Source organism: Armigeres subalbatus, chromosome 2, assembly GCF_024139115.2.
Source record: "Armigeres subalbatus isolate Guangzhou_Male chromosome 2, GZ_Asu_2, whole genome shotgun sequence".
NCBI lineage: Eukaryota > Metazoa > Arthropoda > Insecta > Diptera > Culicidae > Armigeres > Armigeres subalbatus.
Window position 1 is genome coordinate 261,481,336 of NC_085140.1, and position 8,783 is coordinate 261,490,118.

General features: G+C 38.1%; 1 protein-coding gene across 3 annotated transcripts in view; it reads right to left on the reverse strand.

The window, feature by feature from the left end:
• Positions 1-6,991, reverse strand: part of LOC134212149 (laminin subunit alpha lam-3) — a 536,022-nt gene extending 529,031 nt beyond the window's left edge. For 2 of the 3 annotated variants that reach the window (XM_062689752.1, XM_062689751.1), the window contains exon 1: positions 5,881-6,989. The gene's annotated coding sequence lies outside the window, so the exon portion shown is untranslated. Of the gene's footprint in view, positions 1-5,880 lie in introns of all 3 variants that reach the window. The other variant, XM_062689753.1, reaches the window with a different exon arrangement.
• Between the last annotated feature and the right edge of the window lie 1,792 nt (positions 6,992-8,783).

Here is an 8,783-nt window from a genome sequence, read left to right on the forward strand (position 1 = left end):
TGGAAGTACAAAAAAATATATTTTTACATATAACGTACAAATTATATCAATATATTTTTGACCTCTATCTTAATGTTCCGTGTACCAGGAAGCTTTGGCTATCTGGAAAATGCTCCCTGGCAAACCATAACTCGAGCACGACACTACGTTACACCGTTAATGACGTCGAATACCCGGATGAGTAGCTGTCCCAACCCCGTCGATCCTGAAAATCCGCAATCTAACTTTGAGTTACCACGAGTATCTTGGTATATGTCCCTTTAACCCTTACTAACTGTTGATAATAATGATATAGTTTGTAAATATCATGAAGAGTCTCGGCTCCGTTAAGTGTCATACACGACTGAGCCTGTCAAATATACGCTAGCTTGACCAGAATCAGTGACTCAAATATTCAAATGATCAATAACGGCGCCGGCCTCATCCTTGAAGTCAGTTAGGAAGAGGGAAGGAATATTAGTAGGTGGTTTTTGCTATTTGAAGACCGTGTTTACCACTGCGTCTCCACAAAAACCACAGGAAAGATTATCAGTTAGTTGGTAGGCATCGTTGGATCTGGATTCACTCTGATAAGCGATACGACCGTGCCATTCTTTAACCGTTCCGTCCTCGACGTCTGTTTTTAAGGGCTTTCAAAAATCTAAACTGCTATAAATACCGCATTTCTTGACCGATTCTTTAGCAACAAGTTGCATTCCATCCGGATGGATCTCAATTTTCGATTTATACTAGTCGAAGCTATCCACAGTACGGTACCAGAATTATTCCAGATTCTGTTGGGGTCAGTTGTCCCCGGAATAAGTGGCCATTTACAAATTTAAGTCAATCCAGGTCGTGCAACACCTCAAGCTTCATGATTTCACAAAGCAATTATGGGAATGATATTTTAGGGTTCCTGGCCCACTCGGATTCAATCCGGCCACATCGGTCATAATCCGGGGGACCTACGGAATAACCATTTTCTATATTGACTCAAAATAGGTCGTGCGACACCTCATACTTCTTGATTTCATAAAGCAATGATATGAATGATATTTTTAGAGTTCCTGGACCAAGCGGATTCAATCCGGCCACATCGGCCACAATCCAGGGGACCTACGATATGGCCATTTCCTAAATTGATTCAAAATAGGTCGTGCGACAATTCAAACTTCATGATTTTACAAAGCAATCATGGGAATGATATTTTCAGGGTTCCTGGCCCACTCGGATTCAATCCGGTCACATCGGTCACAATCCGGGGACCAACGGAATAGCCATTTTATAAATTGATTCAAAATATGTCAATATGAATACGACAACGATTTTGAGTAATAATCATGATTCGGCCGCACAAAGCAGAACAAACTAATTACCGGCACGCCGGTCCTCTAGTAGTTCTTTTGAACATTTCTTCAGGGATTCTTCCAGAAATCCAGAAATTGCTTCAGTAAAACAATATGAAATTCTATCCAAATTTCCTGCAGAAGTTTTTCCGGAAATTTGAATGAAAGAATTCATGCGGAATATTTGAAGAATGAAATTTTAAGAGGAGTTTCTAACGAAATTTCCAAAGGACTTCTTGAAAGAATTCTCCAAACAATTTCTAAAAAAGATTCCTAAAAGAGTTTCTAAATAATTGTCTAAAAAAATATCGATAAAATTCGCAAAGGAAATTAAAAAAAATCCAAAGGGTCTTCGAAAACTAAAGAAATTTCAGGAAGAGTTGCTATAAAAAATCCAGAGGTGTAACCAAAAGAATTCCTAAAAGAATTTTTGAGGGAACTCTCGGAGGCAGTTCTGAAAAAATCCTTCAAAGGGATTTCTTGAGAAATTACTGAAAGAATTTCTAAAATATATTCCGAAAAAAAATCACCAAATCAAGTACCAAAGGTATTCCTAAAGAAAATTCCAGAAAGGTTTATCTTCAAGGAATCTCCGAAGGTATTCCTAAAACAATTTTCTTTGGTATACCTATCGAAAGATTTTCCGAAAAAAAATCTAAAAAAATGTCTAAAGTAATTCGTAAAAGAATTCGTTAAGGAATTTCCGAATATTTTTTTGAAATTATCTTACTATTCTTTCTTTGAATTTTCTAAACAAATCCCTGGATGAAATTCCAGGAAGAAATTCCAAAAAAATCTATCAGAAATTTAAGGACACGGAAGCCAGTCGCAAGCCTGCCAAACCTACAAGTGTCATTTTTATTATTCCAGCTTTTCTGCATCGCAGCATGCATGGAATAATAAAAATGTCAGTTGTGCGTGGCCTTCGTTTTGAATGGGGTGCTCTTGAAAACGCGAGTGCATTTCGTTTTTTATTCCGGGAGACTTGTCCTTAAGAATGTCGAAAATTCCTTAAGGATTTGGTTTGGAAATTCCGTTCGGAAATATTTATGGAAAATCCTTCGGAAATTCTTTCAGGAGTACATACGGAAATTATTTTAGGAATACCTTTAAAAATTTCTTTAGGAAAAATTCTTCGGAGTATTCTTTAGGAATTCCTTTGAAAAGCCCAATTTTTTTCCGAAATTCCTTTCGAAATTTCTTCATAAATTCTACGGTAACGATTTATTTTTTAAATTCCTTTAGTAAATCCTTTAGAATTTCTTTGTAAGTTCCTTTGAAAATTTGTTTTGAGTTCCTATGAAAAACACATTTCTCTTAGGAAAAACAACATTTCTCTTAGGAATATCTTCAGAAATTCCTTCGGAATTCCAAATCTATTCCTTTAGACCTTCGCATATTCCTATAGAAATTACAGAGATTATAAAATTTGGCGGAAGTGTTTTTTTATTCTCTGAACAATTTTGGCGTAGAGGAAGGTAGTCAGTTGTCGGCACTCTTTTGCTCTTAGCTCATAACTTTCGCCTCATTGAACAAAGTGGTGATATTTACACACCATTGGAAGCCTTATAGATAGATATTAGCTAATAACTGGTGAATAATAATTTTGTTAGGTGTTGGTTTTATGCTATTAAGAAAAAGGTGCTCCAATAAAACCATTAAAAACGGAAAAATATGAACTGACGGCGCTATGTCCGAGAATACCCAGATTTTTAATGTGAATGGCAATGAAATTAATTGCATTTAAGTACATTATACATATTTAATTAGAATTCAAAAATTGTTATTTTCGCTCTTCACGTGGCCAATAACCTGAAATTAGGTAATTGAACTGAACGCAATCTAGAGTGCGACGATGCAATCAACTAAACGATTGACAGTTTGACCGAGAGAAGAAAAAAAAACAACCCGAGCGAGATCGGACAGGTTTGTCTAATCTCTATATATAAAAATGAGTTTGCATTTCCTTTGAGGCAATATAACTCACGAACGCATGGACCGATTTGCAAAATTTTCTCATCAATCGATTCGTCTTGGGCTCAGCTGTGTTTGTATATAGAAAAAGCTTACAAATTTGAATTGGAAAGTCGAAAAATTATCAAAATACAGTATTAGGGCGAGTTGGGAGGAAACCCATTGCGAACGCACAAAAAAGAGTGCGGCGACGAAAAAACCCGAAACTACTAGCCTTTTTTCTTCTTCTCCTTTTTCTTCTTCTTCTTTTTCTCCTCCTCCTTCTTCTTCTTCTTTTCTCTATATAAAAATGAGTTTGCTTTTCCATTGAGGCATTATAACTCACGAACGGGATGACCGATTCGCGCGGTTGGTTATCTATACGTAAAAAAATAATGTTATTTATTATTAAGATTTCTAATACTTTTTTTGCCAAAGCAGGCGCCATATGACATGTAGAAGAATACACTAATACATTGCATTCGCCACATACATTCCAAAACTTATACATTTTATTATCTTATGAATGTTATTAGCTTTTTGGTATGAGATCATTTATTAGGTGGCATAATAAAGTTGTATAAGTTTTTTTGAATAGGTTTTGCCATAACCTTATTTTTTTTACGTGTAATTAATCGATTCGTCTTGGTGTCTGCTGTGTTTATATATACAAAAAGCTTGCAAATTGACCGATGAAATTTTGAAAAATTGTCAAAATGCAATTTTAGGGCGAGTTGGAAGAAAACCCAATGCCAACGCACAAAAAATGATCTAGAGTGCGGCGCTGCAATGAACTTAACAATTGACTCAGGGAATCATTTTTTTGGTATGCGTATGCGAAACAAGCGACAAAAGAGAACCAAAAACAAAGCTTTGTTTTTGTCGGAGATATTGCGGATCTTTCCAAAATTTTCCATTTTACGGATTCCGCAAAGTTCTTCCGCAGCTGTCAAAGTTCTACCGCAAGCATGCAATTCTTCGACACACTGAAACAAAAACCTGGTATTTGGCGTTGTCATCGTAGAGTACCATGCCAAACAGCAGAGAAAAAGTATGAAGTGACAGCTGCGGTAGTTTGAATATTCAACCGGAAAGAGGAATGTTTTCTCTGGAACAGCAATGATAATGACAAAGATCCGAAAATGTTTGTCAGCAACAAAAAAGGAGACAATCTTGTTGCTAACTTTTCATCCCGTTATTTTACATTATTTCTAGAGCAAATTTCTGTTTTATGCTGTCATAGTTTCTGCTTTTATGGAAATATTCGAGAATCGAACAATGATTGCAAAATTAGCATCGTATTTTCGAAAATGTCAGAGCAAATGATTCTTGTCATATTGTGTTCGGGTTCTGACAAAGGTTTGTCGCTAGGTGCGTTTGTCAAACAAACTCTGTTGATGACAAAGAGTATATTATTAGGCGTTGCTCGAATATTGATTCCCTGCAATTGACAGTTAAAATGCAAGATAATAGCGTGGTTGGGTACGTTCAACTAGTACTGTATAAAAAATACAATTTTGTAAGCTTTTCTTACAGTATCTGTATAAGAAGCTTACATTGTTTGTATAAGAAACTTACAAATTTGCATATGCCAAGTTCTCATACAGATTCTGGTAGGTTCTCATACAGAATTGTTAGAAAATCTGACATCTGCTGGTTGGATGTAGTCAATAATATCAAAGACGAATTTACTTGGCGATTTTGGCATGGGATTACGTTTCGGGTGAAGCAGTCAGGATGTCTTGGAACATGCTTTACAATCCAAACTATAATTTAGTTGATCTACAACTATGTGTTTTATGAGATTAGTAAGAAAGCCACCAGTAAATTGAGCCATTGCAGTTTTGACAGTTTCGAATACCTGGAGGACAACAGGTGCAGGTGCCAATGTCAACGATGAAGGGCATTATTTTTGCATGAGGCAGCCAAACGGAATTGACTTGGTTCTGAGGCACGCTGAAGAAAACGACTGGTCACTAGAAACCCAGCTACGATTGCAACAAATTCGGATTTACATTTGCGAAAAGGTTGTCAGAAAAAACTGGAAATACATTGTTTTGGACCTATCTAAACGATCTAACGAACTACTCAAATGAACTCGACATCAATTCAACAGCGCTTGTTTTTTTTTAATAAAGTCGTCAAACTTTCGTCTCAAATTGCCATACAACGAAGAAATATTAACAGATCAATTTTTCAATTAATATGTTTTGGTAGAAACCGATTCCAAAGAAAGTTGTTCCCTTTTCAACACCTTTGAAATTATTTCTTCCTTTATGTTATGTACTCATATCATTACAAGCCATAATAGATTTGCTTTTTATAAAACCGATAGAGAAACCCACTCAAAGACGCGCTCTTAATCAGTTTCGGCTTCAATGATTGCAAAGTTGAAAAGTCTAAGGGCATCGCCCTCCCTAAGTGAATAAAATCGTTTTTTAGTTAAAACTAAACCCATTACACAATTCAGAACTGATCCAGCAGTGCACCATCAGCAAACGCCCCGCTCTGAATTGACTGTGAGAGTGATCGTATGGACCATAATAAAAAAACGAATAATAATGGTCTTACATTGATAAGACGGCAAACTATAATTACTCACTTCGAAATGGTCACCACCGACCGACAAGAAAGAAAGCTTCGTACGACAACTCATCGACTGGACAGGACACCGAACTCAATTGCGCTTCCGTCGCGTCGCTTCATTACATCCAAGGGTCACAGATAGCAAACACTATTGATCGGCATTCGGTGCGCCGCAGCAACATCCAAAAAAAAAAGTACGCACGATGTAAACTGACCCGACACTGATTGCCGGATGGGAACACCACTCAATGAAATTGCATTTTTGAAGATTCCCACGTGTTACCTTTGGCACTTGTGTGATCTGCACTTCACTCACAAGCACACTTCCAAATTATTTCTTCTCGGGATACCAATTTGCACTTTTCTTTCACTCCTTCTGTTGTTTCTCCTGCGTTTTATTTTATTGCACCTTTTCAGATTCCAAACCGAGAAAAAGGTCGCTCATAAGGTCTGATCTCACAATTATTTTCTTACGTTACCCACCAGGGACGAGGGAAGGATTATTTTCCACGAAATCATCGATACGTTTTAGCACTTGCCGTTCCAACGCCAACGAGAACAGCGGTGGGAATATTTTCATTTATTTTTATTTCAACCAATCTATAGGCGATTCACTGATTGGCACCAACTCTAAACGAACCGAAGCACATTGTCACTTGCGGTTGTCGACAGTACAAAAAAGCCGATGACATATTAACAGCGTATTATTTCGGTCCGTTTGGGCGTCGAAAAAGGAACAAAATACGCACCACTTGCGAAGGTAAGTGAAGAGAAAAACAACGCGTATGACTCTTTGAACGTGCACCAAAACGCGCAATCTATTTAAATACTACACCGCCAAGCAATTTATCGTAACAAGTCTACGGGTTTCACCACACTTTCCTTCAGTCACGAACGTACGAGATAATTCAAGGCAGCCCGTCCAAAAAGGACAACAAAACCGTATCCATCTCAACGCCACTTCACTCAGCCAGAAAACCAAGGTACAAAAAACCGCGCCAAAGTAATCCAGAAAATCCCATTCAGCTCAGAAACCACAAACACCGCAATGAGTCTCCACGATACGCACCATTCACGCGAAAACAGCGTCCGAACTGTTTGAAATCCCGGCGAAAACTGATCGTAGGCGAGTCTCCGGTGCTGATTGATCTTGCCTACCATTCGCTTCGAGCGCGGTCCGTCTGCTCTATACGACAAAATGCACTGCACACGGAGACAGGATGAAATACGCAGCATCCTCAGCACTATGCATGCATCAGTGCAGCGAGAGAACCGGTCAATGCATTCGATCATATGATCTTCTCCTGTCGATCGGGTGAGATCACTCTCTGCGCTCACGGCAAACCGCTCTCGCTCTTTACGTTTGCTTCTGCCGGTACCGGCGAGTACAGCTGATAGCAGACGTAAACAACGTGATTCTGTGTGAGACATGCTGCTTGGGTTTTTAATTAGGGGTGGTATACAGGGGTGGTATACAGTAGGTGGTATACACTAGTAGAAAACTAGTGATCGTGGTAATCAATATCGAATGCAGAACCAATGGTTCGATGGAAACTCATAAAGAAATAGCTGCATCAAAGCATAGTGTGACTGCGATGAGTGTTTTTCGAAGGTAGGGAATCAATGTTTGGAGTTTGAAACGATACAACATTTATTGCTCCTTCAAATATAAAAACAACGAAATTCGGTGTGAATCACCATTTCATTCAAACTTCATGACAATTTGGACATCCTACAACATCTCACATGCCTAAACTTTAGATGCAAATGTAAGACAAATACTTGGAGGACATGGTTGGATTGATACCGCGGCTGGGAGCATCATGGAAGTCATGCGGCAGAGGACATCAGGGAAGTTTTGGTTGATTCAATCTCCAGGACAATTCGGAGATCCTAAAACATCATAGTTTTGTAAATTTATTTATTTCGTCAACCGTCGTAGAATAGCTGCGAGGCTGCGAGGCGGCTCTGTCCCAGTGTTGGGATGTAATGCCAACAAGAAGAAGAAGAAGAAGAAGAAGTCGTAGAATAGGTCATATACAATATACAAGTTTTTCTTTATTTTCTTAATGCTATAAATACGGTATTAGAGTGTATAAAAAAAAATAGATTTGTTGAGTAGTGTTTAATTTTGCTATTTAATGTAATTTTAGATGTGTAGGTTTCGAATTGTGGCAACATATTTTTTTAGGTTCTGACGAGACATTGTAAAGTCAATAGTTTCGCGGTGTTGATTATAGATGGCCACCATCTTATTGAGAGATCCGATTGTGCATAATTTGTACGACTGTGATTAATTGAAAATGTATGTCGATGAACCAGTTGTCGAGATGGTATGTAGAAATTTATTTTCGATAAAATGTTAGTTGAATCAATGAACGCCGGCTTGCAATTCGATGCTATATACATAGACTTCAAGGCTGCTTTTGATCGTGTCAATCATGACATTCTTGTAAACAAGCTCGAAAGGTTAGGAGTGTCTTCCGCGATCGTTCGCTGATTGAGATCTTATCTATCCGGAAGGTCAATGAAAGTAAGAATAGGCTGGTCAAGTTCGGACAGTTTCGTCGTTCCCTCGGGTAGTAACTTAGGGCCACTTCTATTTTCATTATTTGTTAATGATGTGATGTATGTAGGGCCAACTGGACATCGAATATACAATAATACAACACCGTAACACTGAAACCAGAAAGCTTCACGTGAAATGACTTTCTCCGACAGCAATTTGGGATACCGCAATCGATATTGAGAGAGATTTTCCTAAATCAGAACATTTGTGTTGGGTAAGCAACCAAGTACAAACAAATACGCAGAGTATCAATCTCGATTTAACTGAGCACTTAGTTGCTATTGATGCCAACATCATCCACTCGAAAATTTGCCGATGAAACGCTTTCACTTAGCTGCCACTTACGCAAT